The sequence below is a fragment of the Heterocephalus glaber genome, unplaced genomic scaffold (genome assembly GCF_053883595.1).
Source record: "Heterocephalus glaber isolate CG9 unplaced genomic scaffold, H.glaber_assembly_v1.0 deba00000546, whole genome shotgun sequence".
In the NCBI taxonomy this organism is placed as follows: Eukaryota; Metazoa; Chordata; class Mammalia; order Rodentia; family Bathyergidae; genus Heterocephalus; species Heterocephalus glaber.
Genome location: NW_028258147.1, coordinates 1,818,064 through 1,838,260, shown reverse-complemented (window position 1 = coordinate 1,838,260; position 20,197 = coordinate 1,818,064). Strand labels below are relative to the sequence as shown.

Here is a 20,197-nt window from a genome sequence, read left to right as displayed (position 1 = left end):
ACAGTTAAGTGGAGCCTGCCCAAGAGAGAGGCCATGAGGCCTGCAACTGGCAGTGCTATAGTAGCAAGGCTGCCCAAGCCTTTTGGGGCTCACATCTCACCACAACTTTCTGGGACATGTAGCTACAGGATTTAACAATTGCCTTTCTAGTTTTCAGCCTTGCCTTGGTCCAATTCAGTTATGTCGTCCTATTCCTCCTTTTTGAAATGAGAATGTTTACCCTGTGTTATTGTATACTGGAGGTATTTAATTTTCTTTTTTATTTAAATATTTTACTTTATTTGCCTTGAATCTCAGAGGAGACTTTGGGCTTGGACTTTTCAGTAACACCGGAACTGTTAAAACTTTGGTGATCCTTAGTACCGGACTAAATGTCTTTTGAGGGCCAGCGGCACAATGTTATAGTTTAGATCTAAAATGTCCTACAAAGGTGGTGTTCCGGAAAGAAATGCTCGCAGACACAGAATTCGGGTAAAACAAATAAAAGTTTACTTGCAAGCCGGCAGGACTGCCAGAAACTGGTCTGGTCGGAGCCCCCCCCCCTTTTGTTAGTCTCTTCTCTTTATACTTTTTGTTAGTCGTTATCTCATCCCTAATGGTCTTTGATGTGTAAATACAATCCTGGTTCCTACCTACAAGTCGCAGACACAAGATAAGCACATATAGTTGTAAATTCACTTAGGCATTTGCAACTTTGTTAGGTTAAAATGTTGTCTATAATTAAATTACTGGTTAACACCTTAAACATCAAATCTTAAAGGAATACACTGCTGATTTTGCTTCTACAATTACCTTCATATTCAGTCTACTAAGCTACTTAAAACTTTTCTCTATCAATGTGATTTATGGAAAGCTTCAGGTCTACACGTACTTTTGCTAGCAAGGCATGGTAATTGTTATTTTAGTTTGGACATCTGGCCCAATTTAAGTAGGGGGTTGTGGTTAAGAAATGCAGGCATTTCCTTATCTTGGGATGGTGCTAGTGCCTGCAGTCATTTTACATTTCCCTTAACAGTGGGGCTTTTGGAAGGTGATTGGCTCATGGGGGCAGTATACTCATCTGTGGATTAGTTGATTGATGAGTTTATATCTGTGCTGTTTAGACTACAATATCCCCATACCAGTACAACAATTTCCTATTTCCTGACAGCCTCCTGTCTCACCCTGTCACATAACAGACTCTACAGCCGTCAGACCATTTGAGTGATTTATCTGAAATACAGAATACAGTTGTATAGCATTTTGGCTTCCCAATCCTTCATTTAACACAAATCCTTCATAATGACGCAGAACTTGCAACACTGGCTGTTTTCCCACTTTGGGTTTTGGCCTTCCTCATGCTGGGCCTCTGTGGGAATAGCCTTGCTTCCAAACTTCACTTGGGTCACTTCTACTTAAGACTAAACCAAGGCTTTACTGCCTCTGGGAAGTCCTCTAAGATCCCCCATCTAGCACTACCCAGTGCTTATATGGACAGGTAGGCCATGGAGACTTCAAAGTGCTTTTTTATGATACTTCCTTGTATACCTATTCACTTGTTGGCAGACAGCCTCAAACAGCGAGTGCCATGCCAAGTCCTGGGTTCAAGGGAAACATCCTATCACACTGCTGGATCAGAAATCAGAGTCTGGGCTGCAATTAACACCAGCAGCACCATCATCTGGATATCTTAAGAGTTTGGCTGGCACAGGTGGTCAGCCCTCAGGACAGTGCCAGAATTGTTTCTGACTGTTAACAGGGAAGTTCAGACAGATAGGCTTGGAGGGTCCTGGTGCTCTGTGAATCCAACTCTTGGGAGACAGCAGCACCCTCGCTGACATCCCTGTACAGAGTGGAAGTGGTGATGGCCATAATCTCAGGTCCCATGTCTCAGGTCTGTCTCGTGCATAATCTCCTCCAGTCACGAGGAGTATTAGGTAGGTCGACATGAGCTTGAACGGGGAATGACCTGAAGTCAGACTTAATCAACCTTATCCTAGGGCAACCCTGGCTGAATCCGAATCTTCCTGGTTATTTATTAGGCATCTCATTCCTGACTTTGAGAAAAATGATACACAAAGTCAGATGACCACTAGATGGCACTGTGGAGCTAGACTACTAGTTGTTAAAGTCACAGCTTTTTAGTTTTCATTATTAGAACCTTACTGGAACTCAGGTCTCTGGTCACCTACTCTGCTGTACTTATTAATGGATCACAAGATAAGGACAGAAAAAAGGTTTCACACTTTTAAAAAAATCTATTTTTCATTCCTGTATTCCATTCGTAATTTCTACATAAGGCAACTTTTCTACCATATAATATTGTCTTCAGTATAGTGTTATAGGTAAAACCATGGACTCCAGAATCAGACTTACCTGGATCTGATCCTGAATAACATTTGTTAGTTATATGATTTTGGACACGGTATTTAACTCTGCTGGCCTCAAAAATTACATATGTATAGCACTGGATATAGTTTCCGTTTACATGGTAAATGCTCAATCAATTTTTTTCTTGCTTCTTTTAAAAAAATTAATAAATGGTGGAAGTTATTACTCTTGTTTAAAGAGACCCCAAATCAATTTATTTTTATGGTTTTCCACCACAGCAGTTTCTTTTTAATAATCGCACCTGTCGTCACTTACTCCATAACTTTTCTCCCAAGAATGGAGCCCAAGGTCATCACACAGAACGCAGAAATTTGGGGTACTAGGGCTCAGATAATGTTCAGTGAATGAAGTGGTAACAATAGAGTGGGAAGCAATTAAAAATTTTTTTAAAATGAGACAGAAAAGGGGCTTTATGAATTGGCAGAGAACTGAAATTACAATGCAATTAATTTAAGATGGTAAGGGGAGGAAAATAAAGAGGCTGGAAGATTTCAAGATATGTTTGTGGTTATCATAATTCATTAATACTGAGATCATTTGTTGAGCACCTATTTTGTGCCTGCCTTCCAGAAGCTCACTGCCTGGCTAGGAAGACATAGCTCTCCCTACTTGTGATACAATGTGATGACTACATTAGCTTTTCAAATAATTTTATTCATCTATCATCTATCACTCATCTAGCATCTAGCTGTTGGTTTAGAGCTCCCCCTAGTGGCCTACCATTTAATCTAAGTTTAAAGTCGGCTCGCTCAAAAAACTGAATTTTGACTTCCTCATACCATTCCCCTACCAACTCCTTCCCCTACGTTTAAAAACTGCCATCCTGCCTTCAGGGGTGACCTGAAGTCTTTCCTTCTGGCCCTTTGCTTGTGTTAATAAATTCTTTTGGCTCCTGGTCTTAAATTACCTACACTATCTCATCTATCTACTTGTGGTACTGGGGATTTCAATCCAGGGCCTTCATACTCAACTACATCCCCAGCCCTTTTTATTTTTTTATTTTGAGACAGGTCTCACCAAGTTGCCCAGGCGGACCTAGAACTGGGAAGCTTCTTGCCTCGGTCTCCCTTCTTGCTGGTATTACAGGCATGTGCCACCACCCTGGCTTGCATTAGGTTTTTGAGCACGTGGAGAGGGGTAAATCCTGCTTACGGGAGTGGGATGCAGGGAAAGCATCACTGTGAGTTTTTCTGTCTGCCCCTTACCTCCCCCTTTCCCAGCCGATCTCATCCGTGTTCTGAGTCCTGGGATTCCGAATCCCCGCCTAGGAGTTGCCAGAGCTCTTCTGCTGCGGGCGCGCCCAGGGCAGCGTCCTTGGGTCGCTCCAAAGCAACAGCAGCTGATCAGAGGGCGGGCAGAGGGAGGCGGGCCAGTCCTTTCCCGGCGGTTCCCTGCCTTGGCGCGGAGTCCTAGCTGTGGCCTCTGCTCGACTGCAGTTCTGTGGGCCCGGGTCTCCGACAGTAACACTGTAACAGTTTCCTCCTCTCTCCCAGTGTCTGGAGGGTGGAGAGAAAGGATTCCCTCTTCTAAAAGATCTGTTTATACTCTGTGACTTACAAGGAGAATGGGAGTGTTCAGACCCAGGCAGGCTTACCTGGTGGATTTGGAGGAGAGTACTATGAAAGCCAAATTGAAGGGAAGGTTTTTGGAGGTTTTAAGATTTTATTTTTATTTTTATTTTAGGGGAAGAAAGAGGCACAGGCCTGAGGAAGTGGCTTCAAAAGCCTGGGAATCAAAAGGAGAAAAGATCCTAGGAAAGTACAGTGCCTGTGTGAACTAATCTCACTGGTCTCTCCTGAGAATCACATCCTCAGGAAGAGGAGGGCTAACCACAGAAGTAAGAGTTCCCTCCCTAAAGGAAATTTCCAGGGGCTAGCAATTTCCCTTGGGAATCTCAATAGGAATCCTGGGTCCAGTAGCTTCAGTACACACAGGCAAAGCAGGAAGGGTAATGGTTTGGAAAAGGAAATGAAAGAACTGTGGCTTGAGTATGTTCCCAAATGCTTGTGTAGGAAATGTAGTCTCCAGCGTAATGGCACTAAGAGAGGATCAGCCCTCGTGAATAGATCCCTGCCATTGTCATAAGAGTGGCCTAGGTGATGTGGGAGTGAGATTCTGATACAGGTGGGATCCTCTCCCCCTTCTAGCATGCTCTCCTGCCTTCAGCCTTCCACCGTGGAATGATACCCTTCCTAGATGTGGTCCCCTCAACCTTAGACTTCCCAGCCTCCAAAACTGTAAGAAACAAATGTCTGTTTTTTATAAATGATCTACTCCCAGGTGTTTTGTTATAGCAGCACAAAGCACATTAAAACAGAAAGGCCATTAGGAAATCTAAGTTTGTCACCAAGTGGCCTAAAACCTGGAGCAAATCACTCTTTTGTTTCAGGGCTTCAATCACCTATACAACAAAAATGGAATTGAGTGTTTGGGTTCCCTTCCGATGTCTAACTCTCTACCTTTGATTGTTTACCTTTCAGTGGAAGAAAAAAACCAGCCAAGGACAATGTCTTTAAGTGCAAGTAGGGAGGAAGAGTGTTGAACATGAGTAACCACAGGTCATGACTTGGAGGCTCAGTCCTGCTCTCCCTGCTATCTAACCACGGCAGTCGGTGCTGCATTTGGAATCTGTTGTCCATTTGCAGTCACTGGGAACTTGGGCACAGGGCCTCATTTGCGGATTGCTCCTGACTTATTGTCCTGGGTGTATCTAGCAGTTTCGTGGCTAATCTTTTAAATACTGTGATGTTCCCTGTTTTTTCTTGCTGCCTCTCTTTCCTGTTGTTTCAAAGAGAGCAAATCAGGAGGAAGCATGGTCAGATACAGAACCATATTGAACACTCATACAAACTGGTGAGCTCAGGCAAGTCTTTGGGTCTTGCTTTCTTCATCTTTTTTTTTTTTTCATGCTACTCTGGGTTGAACCAGGGCCTTTGCACTGAGCTTCATATCCAGCTTTTTTAGAATTTCTGAGACAAGGTCTTGTTAAATCGCTGAGTTGTTCAGGGTGGGCTCAAACTTGTGATTTTCCTGCTTCAGACTTCCTGAGTGCTAGAATTACAGGTATGTGCCACCATGCCCAGCACTTTCTTATCTTTTAAACCAAAGCAGGAACTCAAAATGCTTTCACTTGTGTAACTTTCCACACTGATGTGAGGGCCAACTCTGGATGCCTTCTCCTTCATCTCTGGATATTAATTCCAACATCCTGAATGGCTTTTAACTCTATTCCCTACCACTTTCCAAAGAGAACTGTCATAGCCTACTAAGATTCCTACAAAATAATTGGTTATTATGTTTTCTATAAAATAGAGAAATGTACGAGGAGAGAAGGTCAGGAGCATGGAGGTGATGAATCATAGATACGTGTGTGTCATGGGTTCTCTTGCTTCCTCTGCTGTCAGGGAAGTACTCTATTCTATTAAGTATTCTATTAAGGTTTTTTGTTGTTGTTTTGTTTTCTTGTCTCATACTTTCTTCTTGGGCTATAGAGCCGTCGGGGCATCAGCACTTCCTCATAGCAACCCTGTTGTTTGTCATTGGTTTTCACCACTTTCATGGGCAGTATCTCTTGAGGGTATTGAGAAATGGGCATGATATTATGCTTCTCCCATTGAGTTGCTTGGAGAGTGTCTCTTGGTGACTGCAGCTGGAAGTGTGACATTTAATTAGTGGAGAAAATTGAGTCAGGCAAGAGACAGCCTGTGGCAGCAAGAGGGTGAGAAAAGGCTGAAGAAGAAGTAAATACTCCGTGGGGCAATTTGGCCCAGATTTTCTCCTAGATCCAGATCAGGTGTGCACACAGGTGGGGATTGCCAAAGCTTAAGGAAATTTCCACTGTGAAGGAAATCACAAATGAGCCACCACAGACAGCTGGTTTCCTGTCCTGCACCTGGCATCCATATTGAAATCTGAGAGGGGAGCACAGCTCCCAAGAAAGCCTGGCTTCCTGCTGTGCTAGCGACTGGTATTAAGGACGACGCAAGCTAGCATTGGGATCTGTGGCTGTCAGAGCACAGAATCCAGAGAATGATCAGGTGGAAGGGGCATAAAGCAGTTCTAGATCCAATTCCTCACTTCTTAGATGAGGAAACCTAGGCCCAGAGAGGGGCCTTGACTTGCCTGGGAACTCAGGGGTTGTGCTGGAACCAGTGCTGAGATCATTGGAATCCAATTTAGAACTCTTACTCTGGAGTTCTGCCAGTATGACGGGATGGTGATAGTTGGGTTGCCTGGAGAAGATTATCCCGGCTGCTCCAGCAGCTGCTTGAAACCAGTTGTGTCTGAGCACCGGTGCCTCTCCATGTGGTGTCCAAGGGATACACACGTTCAGGTAAATTTCAAAGAACCATCTACCTGCAGATGCAGTTCTTCCTCCAGTACCTGGTGCCTTGAAAAAAGCTGACAATTAACAGCAGGAACCAAAGGGTGTGAGAAAATCAGGAGGAGGGGTTTAGCTGGGACAGAGCCTGGAAGGAAGAAGGGCTCTGGAAGGAAGTTAAAGGCATGTGTGTGTGTGTGTGTGTGTGTGTGTGTGTGTGTGTGTGAGAGAGAGAGAGAGAGAGAGAGAGACATGGAGAAGAGAGACAGAGAGAGAGAGATCTGGCTTCTAATACCCACTGCTCTGTGCTCTGTCACTTCTCAATAGTGTGTCCTGGCGAAGTTGCTTGTTGTTTGCATAACTTCTCATCCCAGTCACCTGCATGGCCAGCCCCACAGTTTCTAAGAATGTCTTCAGGATGCAGTCTCTCCACCCCTGAGCTCTGCTCCTCCATGTCATTTCCGCTCTCAAGCAGCTCTCTCCTGTCGGAGACAAGAGCAGGGGCACAGACCCACATTCTGATGCCAGCAGAAAGTCCAGTAGGAAGAGGACCAGAAGTGACACTGAGATAACATTTTTGTAGCAAGCCTTAAATATGACTTTTGTCTCTGATCAGTCACCTCTTTCTAAGTGGTCCTCAGGGGACACACATTCATAGAGGATAATAAAGACTTTATAGTTTGAGCAAAGTGGTAGAAATAACTGATTGTTCCAGTCTTCATGTTTTCTTTAAATGGTTGCCCAGCAAAAGGCTACATTTCTAAACCTCCATGTCAGCAAAGTGTAGTCACATAAGAGCCATCTCACAAGATTCTGGCCAATGGCTCATGTATGAGGTGCTGGAGTATCTATAGATAGACAAAGTAATAAGAAGCTCTGGGCAATTGTGGAGCTGCTCTTAGTCCTAGACCACCTGCCTCACAATTTGCAGGACAAAGGAGTAAGCTATCTATTTAACCCAGTGGGTCAAGCCTAACCAAATAAGGACAAATACAAATTGTAGTGTTCTTGTGAACCAAATTAGACCATGCATGTCTAATCATGCTGAAGCTGCCATGGGCCTGGATTGATAGCAAGTTGAAGACAAGCCAGAGCTTTCCAAAGCAAGAGAAGCTGTAACATCTGGCTAATTTCTTCCAGGAGATGAAAGAATAATCCCAGCTCTTGTTGCTCAGGGGAGAGAAGGAGTTTTCTCCAGAGGGAAGCTCACTGGGGAAATCACTTGCAGGTGATTTTACTAAAATTATCCAGTTCTTTTGTGCGACACAATCCCTAGCCTGGAAAATACTGAATCATGCATCATATGGACTCTTAGAACTTGTTATTCCTATAGGCACAGTCTCTGTACTTAACAGGTACTAAATTCCTTTAATCCTCAGCCCTAGGAAGCAATCCCAATCAAGAAGGAAACCTGCACAAGTTTCTGCCCTGTGGCTTGTTCCACAGCTGTCTCCCCTCAGATAAACTCAAACCACAGCAAAAATACCAGGGCTATAGTGCAAAAGGCTTTGTGTTAGATGCCTGCATTGAGGTATTGAGGAGTGGTTTACATGCAAGCAGGGTACAGCTGGCTGTTGTAGTAGTAATGAGATGTCCTGGCAAACATGTTTATTTTATTCTAAGCTCTGGGAGGGTGGGGTTTCTGAACTTTCCAGGAATTCTCCAATGTTGGATCTCTTTGTATAAGGAAAATGTACTTATGGAGTGGTAAAGATGCACAGGCTTCTCTTCATGTACTAGGAGGAAAGGGCATAAGGTTTTAGAGTTAATACACTTGATTTCGGTCTTGGCTGTGTCTTTCCTGTTTTTTTCTGTTTGAGACAGAGTAAGTTATCTCCCTTTCCAAGCCTCAGTTTCCATATATATATGTTGTTGGGGTGGGGCTGATGCAGATGTTAACAAAATCCCCTAGGTAGTGTGTGTCGGGGGGAGGGGGCTGTGGAGGGAAGAGGCTGCTGACCACCCTCGGGAGCCTCCAGTTTGTTCTTTGTGAAATGGAGATCATCAGCTCCAGAGGTCCCTGGAAGGTTGAAGTACACTGTGTGTACAGCATTGAACTTGGTGTTTTGTGTTCAATCAACAACTAGGTTCAGGTTGAATTGGCAACTGGAGGGTAGTTGAGTTTGATGGAGTCAAAGTGGAGATCCCCCAACCTGGCCACAGAGAGGGAGAGTTTGCTCCAGGGGTCTGCTAGGATAGCCCCTCCTGAAGACACAGCCCTGCCACCTCCACATGGGCATCTAGATTGGTGACATCATCACGATGGGAGAGCTGGCCCCTGAGCAAGACAGGGGCCTTCAAAGTGCTTGAGGTCACTAGGGCTCCAGGACCAAGAAGCATTCCAGAATTTCTGATCTGGACGCCTTCTCACTCCTCTCAAAGTGAAATAAAGTTATTTTTCCCACTCACAAGCTAGACTTGGGATCTTTGTGCCCTTCCTAACTTGGGTGGACAGTATCTGTGCCATGCTAGTGACTTCCTACCTGAGGAGCATGGTTTAAAGTTGTCTCTGGACTTGGAAGTATATCCTGTCAGGAAGTGCTAAGGAATTAGTGCCTGCAGAAGCAGCTCAACTAAAGGAGACAGGAGTTGATAGATAAAAATCCCAGCTTTAGGGGTCAGGAATACGGCTCAGTGGTAGAGTATTGGTTTAGCAACATGCAAAGCCTTGGGTTCATTCCCTTGTACTGAAAAAAAAATCTCAATCTTATGCCTTATTTTTCCTTGGTGAAGGAAAATTGTGAGGTGTGTTGTATACGGTATCTCTGAGGGGCCCCTGTGAGACAGAGCCACAGTTATCTGTAACAGCACTATATTTAGTAACATACCCTGTTGCATATTGCAATATTCTTCTCTACTTTCTCACTTGATTCCTGGAATGACTTCCAAAAGTGCCTGGACCCATATCTCTCAGTATATGATATTGGGGAACACCAACCAAGACAGAGAAAGCTGTGGCCCTACAGCCTCTGAGGTATAAGCCCTTCTTCTACAGCCAGTGTCAACTCATGAGTTCCCGCTCCACTTTACAGCTGCCATTTGTTTCATGGGAGGGAAAAGCTTCACTCTCCAGGATTGTGGAAGATACCATACAGATTCTGTCCCTCTCTCTGTGCCTGAAACAAGCCAAACATATCCATCACTCAGAAAGAAGACACCAGAAGAAATTTCTGCTTTGCTAGTATTGTCACAGTCTGTGTTCCATAATCCTTGGTGGAGTTGTTTTTATGAAATATTTTTGCAAATGAAGGAGCCTTCCCCTCAGGATGCAAACCAAGCAGTTTATTCTACAACTGATCATAACTGTGGTAGAGGGTACTCGAGTCTGTCCTCTGAGGGTCCCTTTTCTAGGAATTGCCTCTGCATCCATGGAGTTAAAACAGAGTTATCATATTGGTTTAGAATGACTGTCAACCCTTGGCTTCAGGTGACTACTGCAGGAATTGTTATTTAACTCAAGGTCAGTCAATGAGACTTTCCAAGGAGTTCTGGACTTGGGATCAAAGAGACCTTGAATTCAATCTCTCTCCACTGCCTGAAGCTATGAAATTAAAACTCTTGGGAGCTGTCAGCAGCCATGTTTCTTGCTATGTAGAAAAAGCCAGTATAGTGGGAAAGGAAATGTTGATATGCAAAAAGTATCAAAGGCGAATGATAAAGAGAAAGCCCTGAGCATTCATGATCCCAGTCCAGCCATGGCTCAGCTGCATCCCTGGATGTTCCCTTAAAAATATCCAGCTGAGAAAAGGGCTAACCCATTGCACATACATATACCAGCTCCCCAAAAGGAATGTGATCATTATGTACTACAAATGTATTGAAACATGCACTAATAAAACATAAAAATTGAAAAAGAAGGGCTAATATTTTCTTAGATGCTAAGAAACCTTCAGTTCCATGTTTTACTTAAACTGATTTGAATTATGTTTCTTCTACTTGCAATTCAAAATCCAAAATAATACAAAGTTTTAAACTCTTACAGATGCATCGAGGGGATTGCAGCATAGGTACCTAGTTCCTCCTGAGACATTGTTGGGGAACCATGAAGGATTTTATGCTATCTCTTTAGTATTCTTCATAACTTCCACCACTGAGGAACAACCATGCTGGGTGTGGGGTTGTCTGTGGCAGGCTGCCTGAATTGTTTAAGGCAATAATTGTAATTCCAACCTTTTGCAATGCTTGAATTAGAAATGTCATGTAATTTGGGAAGTTTTCTGGGGGATTCTAGGAAAAGTTTATTCACTCTGCAGAGAGACCTACAGAGTTTTTCAAGGCTTTGCTATGTGTGGTGTGAAGCTAGGAAATATTATAGCTGTCTCTTACCCAGTCTGAACATGGAGTCAAGCCAGGGTAGGGGGTCAGAGAAATGGAGATGGAACCGCTGTACATCTGGTCTTCCAGCTCAGTGGGCCAATACATCTCCTTATAATTTAACCTAACTTGGGTTAGGTTTTGATGCTTTGCTGCTTAAAGCAAGCTGACTGATACAGAATTCTCAGCCCATAGACCACAGAATAAGCCATTCATATCAATCTTCTATATCCAGACCCTTTCGTGCCTCTTTTGTTTGTCCCAGTGGTTCTCATTCTGCTGAGCTTAATTGTGGTTGGTGGTGCCCTTCTATCAAGGCCCCTAACTCTACTTTTTCAATTGCTTGCAGAAAATTAATGTTTACTCAATTTCCATTAGTTGATTCCTATGGAGACTGGTTTCTTTCATTATGTGTCGCCAAATGTTGAGGTGGTTCTGGTTTTGCTGGGAGTGGTTTTTATCTGCTTCACTAACAAATGGAGGCAATATGATGTTTTGCCTGGTGTCTCTTCTTAACCTCAATAAACTTTACTGCTGTAGTCTCTGAAGCACAAAGAGATGCTTTCTAATAGAGATCTTGGCTGGGAACAGAACTACTCTTCCTCTCATTGCACAATGCCATGATGCTTTCCATGTAAGACAGTCTGAATGCTCTTTGGCAGCAATAGCACAAGGATGTGCCTGATGAACTCAAGGCCCTTAGTGCATGGGCCACACAAGCCCCTAGGTCTTTTTTGTTTTAAATCTTTTCCCGTTAATCATAGGGAAGGAGCAACCAATATAACGCAGGTGGGGGAAATTACAATGGTTAGAGAAATCTCAAAAAGCTCTGGCAGTAGTGATTTTATAGTCTATGCTAAAATATTGGTGGGTCACTTTCTCTTTATGTTGTAGTCCTTTTCCTTACTCAGATGGGAAAAGATTGCATAAGAAAGAGGTAAACCAGCAGGTGGAAGATATAGGAATATTTTTTTCCATAGTTAGGCTTTTTGCCCCAGGCAAGTTTGCAGCTGACCTCTCTACCACCTCCTCCTCTTCTTCCAGTGGTGCTGGAAGCTCTTTTTCTGCTCTTGGCCCCACCTCCACCTCGAGCATTCCTGACTCCACCAAGCCTGCTATGTTCGATGGGGCAGTGTTTGGTAACAGCTCACATCAGGATCTGTTCCCAAAAATGATGAACAGGCTGAGGCAGAAGCTGCACAAAGTGATCTCTAAGAAGTTCAGTAGCCAGAAAATCAGTATGGAAACTGGTGAGTGTGAGAGACCAAGCTGTTTATACCATTCAGAGTGGCTGTGGGAAAGGTAATGACATCTTGATGGAGCTTCTCATGATCATTAGCTCCTCCAGAGTGAAAACAGGACTCCCTTGTTTTCCATATGCCTGATTAAGTAAAAAACAAAAAACAAACAAAAAAAGATGAAAGTCATGATCCATTTTCTGCAAAACTTGTAGCCAATTTGTTTTCAGTAGCTGTGGAAGAGCGTACTGTTGTTATAGGTAATACACTGCTCAGATACGAGGATGACTTACTTGTGGAGCCTGAAGTTCTGTAGAGGATCCAAGAGAATATTGTGGATTGGAGGAATTATTTCATTATTTCATCTGAAGCAGGAGGAGCCAACAAGGCTACATGATTCATACAAACACTGTATATGGAAGTTGCCTTCCTTCATTGAGAGAGGAGACATGGATGGGTTTGGCAGGATGTTTCTAGTTGGTGATACTAAAGGTGGGTGGTCATCCTTGTAGGTGACATGCCTGATGCATACTATGTCACAATATGCCATGCTGTGGACAAGCTACTTTCTCCTAGAGCTACAAACTCATGAACTTTCTAACTTATGCAAACTGCTGTGGACTAGCTCTTCCTGGAATTAATAAGGTTACTTCTTTGGCTGTTAATTTTATAAATATCATACCCTGAAAGGACAAAATGATACGCTGCTCTAAGTTTCCAGGTATTGACATTTTAATGATTTTGGTCAGATTATCCAAACAGCACATGGCAACAAATCTGCCTCTTACTTGGTTAACTCTATCTCTCTGTAGCTCCAGAACCTTATGATTCAAATGTCATACTCTGAATTTAAATTTTCTTTGCCTTAGAACACTGTAAAATATAAAATGATGAATTCTAAAGGAAACATATAAATAAGGGTAGAAGAATGTTTGTTTTGTAATTAAACTTGTCTTGAATGAGAAATATGTGTGCTTTGACTTCCTGTGACAGGTAAATTTTACCTTTGTTCTCGTGGAACCTCGAGGCCATAGAGTTGTGTATAGTTTTCTTCTGTAGTATAACCTCTTTGAAGAGATTCATAGTTTACTGTCACAGTTTAGAAAGGGTTCATGAGTTGGGAACTTGGTTCCAGTGTCATGGTGCTGAGAGGTGTGGGGGGCAGTGAGAGAAGACCTTAGATCAGTAGGGAAGCTGCCCTTGGAAGAGATTTAGAAAGCTCTTGTGGATTCCTGAGCTCTTGTGAGAGTGAGTTATAAGAGTGAAGTTGGCCCCTGGGACACCCTCTGGCTTCCTGTTTTTGAGATGTGATCACTTCTTCCTCCCTTATGTGCTCCTGCCACCTGCCATGGGACTCTCACCAGGTTGATGTGATGTTGTTTGGACTTTCAGTCTCCAAAACTGTGAACTAAATCAATCTCTTTTCTTTATAAAGTTAGCCTATCTCAGGTATTTCATTGAAGTAATAACACAAAATGAAATAATAAACTTACATACACAGGTTGCCAAAGTTAACCTTTTGTTAAAGTACTTTGTGTCCTAGCTTATATATAATGATATAATTAGCATTTGAGTAAGCTTTATATGGCATTAGAACATCTCTTTTTTTTGGTATTAAATTCTTTTATTGGTACATTGTAGGTATACAACATAATTACATTTCTCATTGGGAATTGTACCTTTATATAATGCATCTTGGTTCTTATTTTTTCCCCATTCCTAGCCCTCCCTTCACGCCCTCCACCCTTCCCTATTTACAAAGACTTTATTTCCATTTTTTCCATTTCTCATCATTTTTTCCTTTCCCTTCTTTCCTTTCCCCTGTGCCTCCCACTACCCCTACCCCTTTGGACCTTTTCTTCCTATTTTACATTATCGATTATTCATTCTAATCATTGGTACATTTTAGGTATACAATATAATGACATTCATCATTGGAAATTTGCACCTTTACATAGTCTCTCTTGGTTCTTATTTTTCACCCTTGCCCAGCCCTCCCTTCAACCCCTCCAGCCCTCCCTATTTACAAAAATTTTGTTCCTATTTTTCCATTTTCTCATATTCATCCCATTCCCTTCTATCCTTTCCCTTAGCCCTCCCACTTCCTTCCTCTTTGCCCCTTTTCTTCCTAGTTCACATGACCTATTATACATTTAGTCCTTATTTACACTTTCAGTTTCTCACACCAGAGAAACTATTCGATATTTACACATCTGCGTCCTATTTATTTCACTTAAGAGTATTGCCTCAATGTGCATCCACTTAGCTATAAATGTCTCTAATTTCTCATTTTTTATGGCTGAGTAGTACTCCATTTTATAAAAAAACCACATTTTCTTTATCCAGTCTCCAGTTGATGGGCATTTGGGCTGTTTCCAAATTTTAGCTATTACAAACTGTGCTGCTATGAACATGGGTGCACATATATCACTATGGTATGATTCTTTTAATTCTTTGGGGAAGATCCCCAGCAGTGGAATAGCTGGGTCAAATGGGATTTCCAGTCCTAGTAGAACATCTCTTTTGAGTGAACACTAAAGAGTCATCCAATCCTTTGAATATTGGCTTTCAAGTTTCAGATAAACCAGTTTAGTTATTTTGCTTAAATTGAACCAAACTTTGTAACTGAAAATGGCCAGTGACCTACTTATTTTATGATGTGAATTAGATCAGAAACAATGTAATTATAAGTAAATGCAATTTTATTACTTACCTCTAATCCACAAGGGGTATACCATAACCTTTAAATGATCACTTCTAAAAACTTGGTAACTATCCATACTCTAAATCTTAAAGATTTTCTAGATTTTAAGATTCCAAAGTTATGTTCAGCAATAGACCTTTCTTTAATCTCATTATCATATTGATGTTGATCTGACTGCTTTAGTGTGTTATGAATTGAATTTGGGGAAGATTCAGTAATTTCCAGGTCTTTTGATGTATTCTAATATATCCTTCCATTTTGTTTTTTTACATTGTGCACAATATTTAGGTCCAGGGATTTAGCTCAGTGGTTTTGTCACCTGCTGCACAAGCACAAGGATCTGAGTTTGATCCCTGGTACCACCCCCCCACCCCCCCCAAAAAACCCAACAATATTTAGCTTCTGTCCATCATTTTCCTTAATTTTATTTTTAAACAAAATTCATATTTTATTTTGACTGAAATAAACTCTATACAATTGATTTTCCACAACCAAAAATAACTAAAATTTTCTGTATTATTTCTAGATAAACTACACTCATTTTGTGGGTTTTCCAGGTTTTGCTTATGAATCATGGTGAAGGGGTAGATATAGTCATGGGAAAAGCAGAAGAAAACAGACAAGTCACTTGCTTTCATGGATGGGCTGTGATTCTGTCTTAACCATAGAGCAGAAGTCTTCAACACCGACCTGCTAAAAAGCTTAAGAAGTGTAATCTTAACAAATGTAAACAGCAGCAAGATGTGGAACAATGGCAAGCTCTTCTATTCTAACTTCAGTTGTAATTTGTCCCCTTAAGTAAGTTTGATGAAGACAAAGTCCACACTGAAATCTGTTTGGTAAGCTCAGAAACTTCTCTCTATCCATTACAGAATTTTTCTCTGATTTCTTTTTGAAAATTTACTTGTGTTTTTAATTTTTATTTTTATTAGTACATGCTTGCAGTACATAATGATTACATCCATCGCGGGGTGTTGGTACATGTGCATAACACATCTGTATAATTCTTTTTATGCCTCCTTCCCTATTACACATTTTTAAAACACATTTTAAACTACTAATCAAAGGTCAATGGTGAGCATCACCACAACATTTTTTTGTTCTTGTTTTGTGTTTTTGAGACAAGATCTTGCTCTGTAGTTCAGGCTGGCCTTGAATTCACTATGTCACCCAGGCTGGCCTCAAACTCTCAGCGATCCTCTTGCCTCAGCCTCCCAAGTGCGGGATTGCAGCATGCACCACCATGCTCGGCAATCACTGTAATATTTTATAAGATGCATTCATTTCTCCCACAATCCTCAAAATTTATTTTATCAAAAATTAATAACTCAGTACCTGACAAATGGACCCATGGTGATAATAAATGTTTTAACTAAAACAGTTCCAGTGTGCCACTTGCCGTTGTCACATGGAGTTGAAGCATGGCTCTTCTAATGCCATCTTCTGGAAGAACAGACCAGCCTTGGAAGCATGAGAGTTCAAACAGGAGTCACTTAAGATGTAGATTATCAAAGCCCAGTATATTCAATGATAGACCTATAGGCAAAAGTATTCAGTGATTAAGTGGCCTCCATACATCCATGGCTTTTTCTCCCAAATATCAATATAAGAGAAAAGCCCATTAAAAAAGTTTCAGGTATTTTCAATGGTTTCTGAATTATCAGTACAGAGCTCTGACTTAATTGTATATATTCTGATATTTGTCCACTGTTAAATCCAGATCATGTTTTTAAAAATATTTATTTCTAGATCATGATTGATATCAAAATTTATGTTAGGAAAAGCCTTTGATCTTTGGCCTGTCAAGTACACTTTGTGATGCTTTCATCCATTTTCATAGCACTCATCTGTTCATCACAGGAAGATACATAGGATCTTCAGCAAGGAATACACACTAGGGAAAAAGCTTGATATTGCACAGATAGAGGGCTTCATGAATGGTGGATGGAAGTTCTGTATCTCTTCCTCTGATTTCTCCAACAATGAAGCTCAGCTGAGAGTGTGTCAAGATTGGGTAAGTCACTTCCATGCATGTCAGCATGATGTTCCTCGGATGTGTTGAATTTGAGCTGTTCCATGTCCCATCTTGGAGTACCAGAGATAAGCATTTAAGAGCCTTGAGGTATGATTCTGGCAATACTGTGTATCTTTCAGTTCCTGATGATGTGCTCCACTGTTGGGGACATGCAGCAGGCTTTCTTTATAGTGACTTTAAGACGATTTTAGTTACCCATAGTCATCTACAATACCAAAATATAAAATGGGAAATTCCAGAAATAAATAACTTGTAAGTTTTAAATTGCCCACTGTTCTGAGGAGCATACTGTTATGTTCCAACTCTACTGGGACATGAATCATTCCTTTGTCCAGTGTATCCATGCTGTATACACTACCTGCCCATTAGTCACTTAGTAGTCATCTTGGTTATCAAATTGACAGTTGTGGTATCAAAGTGCTTGTATTCAGTAGCCTCTGTTTCACTTAATGATGACCATAAATTACAAGAGTAGTGATACTGGCAATTTGGATATGCCAAAGGAAAGCCAAAAGGGGCTTCCTTTCAGTAAAAAGTAAAAGTTCTTTTTTTCTTGGTACCGGGGATCGAGCTCGGGACCTTGCACTTGTGAGGCAGGCGCCAGAACCAGTGAGCTAAATCCCTGGCAAAAGTTCTTTACTTAATAAGGAAAGAAGAAAAATGGTATGCTGGGGTTGCTAAAACCTATGCTAAGAATGAATCTTCATCTGTGAAATTTCAGGGAAGAAAAAAATTCTTGCTACTCTTGTTATTGTACCTCAAAGTGCAAAAGTTGCAATCACAATATGTATAAGAAAAGATACAGTATAAATTAGGTTTGATACTACCATGGTTTCAGGTATCCACTAGGGGTTTTGTAATGTTGGAGACTTCATGGATGTTATTCTAGTCTAATATTTTTCATGAGCTGAAGGAAAGAAGGCCCATCAGAAACAGCTGGAGTCAAAAACCCAAATGTCCATTGATAGATGAAATAAATAAATTGTGTCATATCCATACAATGGAATATTATTCAACAATAAAAAGGAATGAAATACTGATTCCTGCTATAACATGAATTAACCTTGAAAACTTTGACCTGTGAAAAAATCTAGGCACAAACAGTCTCATATTGTGGTTCCTTTTATAGGACGTATCCAAGAATAGGCAAATCTTTAGAGCAGGAAAGTGGATTAAAGGTAACCAGAAGATAGTAACTGGAAAGGTGTAGAATGACTACTGAGTGGGCACAGGGTTTTTTTATGAGGTGATGAAAAAGTTTTGAAACTAGAGAAAGCTTGTGGTTGTACACTATTGTGAACACTAAACACCACTGAATTGTATAATTAGAAATGGTTAATTATACATTACATGAATTTCATCTCAATTTTTTAAAATGGAAAGTTTTTTTTAAAGGATGAGCACTTATCAGCCCCTGCCCACATTCTAATTTGCCTCCTGAGAAGCATTCTGACATGCAAGCCCACTTTGTCAGAGGTGTGAGGTGACTACCTGGCTGAGAGTGACTCATAACCACTTATTATGTGACTCGGAGGCTTGAGAGAGGTGCATTTTGGGCAATTTGCTGATTATTCCTTTAAGCAATCCTAATGTTTAGTCCCGTGGGTAGCAAGAAATAGCATGTGATTAGAGCAGAAGCAATTACTCTTAGAAAGCATCATTAATTTCAAAAGCTCATGTCCTATGCTATGTGGCTAAGTGGAGACAAATTAGGATGCTACCTAGAGGACAGAGAGTGAAGAAAACATAGTAGTCTCCCCCTCACCTCTTTTTTTTTTTTTTGGTACTGTGGCTTGAACTCAGGAGCCCTTTAACACTGACCCCCACTTACATTGCTGGCCCCCTTTTAAAAATTATTTTAAGAAAAGGTCTGGCTAAGTTGCCCAGGCAGAACTTGAACTTGTAATTCTCCTGCCTCAGCCTAAGGGCTGGGATTTTGGGTATGTGCCACTGTGCCCAGCTGGTTTTCCCATCTTTAGGACAGAAAGGAAACCTAATGTCATGCCATTAGCCAGAAGTTGAATTTCCTGGGGCGTGTGTGTGTGTACATGCCTGTGTGTGTGTGTGTGTGTGTGTGTACATGCATACATGTGTAGAAATGATGGATTTGGGAGAAGGCCGTGGGTAGGAAGGTTCGTTGTAGGAAACCTAGTGTTTTGTAGCCCTTTTACTTCAAGCTGTTTGAGGGCTGTGTTGCTTTGTTCATGTTAGAAAAGAGTGGTTTTTTTCTGTTTGTCTCCATCACAGAGCCTTTCTGGGATCTGATTAATAATGCAGAAAGGTAGGGCACATTTTCAGGACACCTGGCTTCTAGAGCTTCCTGGGATCTACTGTGCCCAGCCACAATGCTCGTCCTTTTGCTGAGCCTTGCTCTGTAGTGAAGAAAATCCAAGCACAGTAAGATAGTCTCCCAGGGCTTTGTGAGAAATTGATTCTGAAAAGTAAATTTTTATTTTCATTAGCGGGGATTGTATCCAAGGAATGCTGAGTCACAAATCCAACCCTTTATTATATTTAAGTTTTAACTTTTAGATTTTTAGCTGCGTTGCTCAGGCTTCCTCGAACCTGTGATCCTCTGCCTCAGCCTCCCAAGTAGCTAGGATTACAGGTGTGTATCACCATGCCCAGCCTGAAGTACAAATTCTTATTTAATTTTTATTAGTACATGTTTGTGATGACTACATTCATTGTGGGTAGTTGTTATATATAAATGACACATCTTACTTCTTCTTACTTCCTTCCCTCCATCCTCCTCCCTCCATCTCTTGGTCCCTTTCCCATTTGCAAAAGATCTATCTCCCTGTTTCCTATAATCTATCTTTTTTTTTTTCGGTACTGGGGACCGAACTCTGGACCTTGCGCTTGCAAGGCAGGCGCCAGAACCACTGAGCTAAATCCCCGGCCCCTTATAATCTATCTTTTATTTTGCTTATACTTATTTACTTATACTTTGGGTTTCTAATATAAGAGACCATGTGCTATTTAAACTTGTATGTTTGATTTATTTCATTTAATTATGGTTTCTAGGTATATACATTTTCCTACGAATGACTCAAATTTATTCTTTTTTTTTTTTTTTTTTTTTTGATACCAGGGATCGAACTCGGGTCCTTGCGCTTGCAAGGCAAGCGGCGGAACCACTGAGGTAAATCCCTGGCCCCAAATTTATTCTTCTTTATAGCAGTCTTCCATTGTGTACAAATAACACATTTCCT

The 20,197-nt window shown here is 41.4% G+C and overlaps 1 protein-coding gene across 2 annotated transcripts in view; it reads left to right on the top strand.

The window, feature by feature from the left end:
* CUNH6orf141 (chromosome unknown C6orf141 homolog) overlaps nt 1-20,197 on the top strand; it is a 53,787-nt gene that overhangs the window by 18,724 nt on the left and 14,866 nt on the right. For both annotated transcript variants that reach the window (XM_087204522.1, XM_087204521.1), the window contains 2 exons: nt 16,788-19,590; nt 20,077-20,127. The gene's annotated coding sequence lies outside the window, so the exon portion shown is untranslated. The remainder of the gene's footprint in view (nt 1-16,787; nt 19,591-20,076; nt 20,128-20,197) is intronic.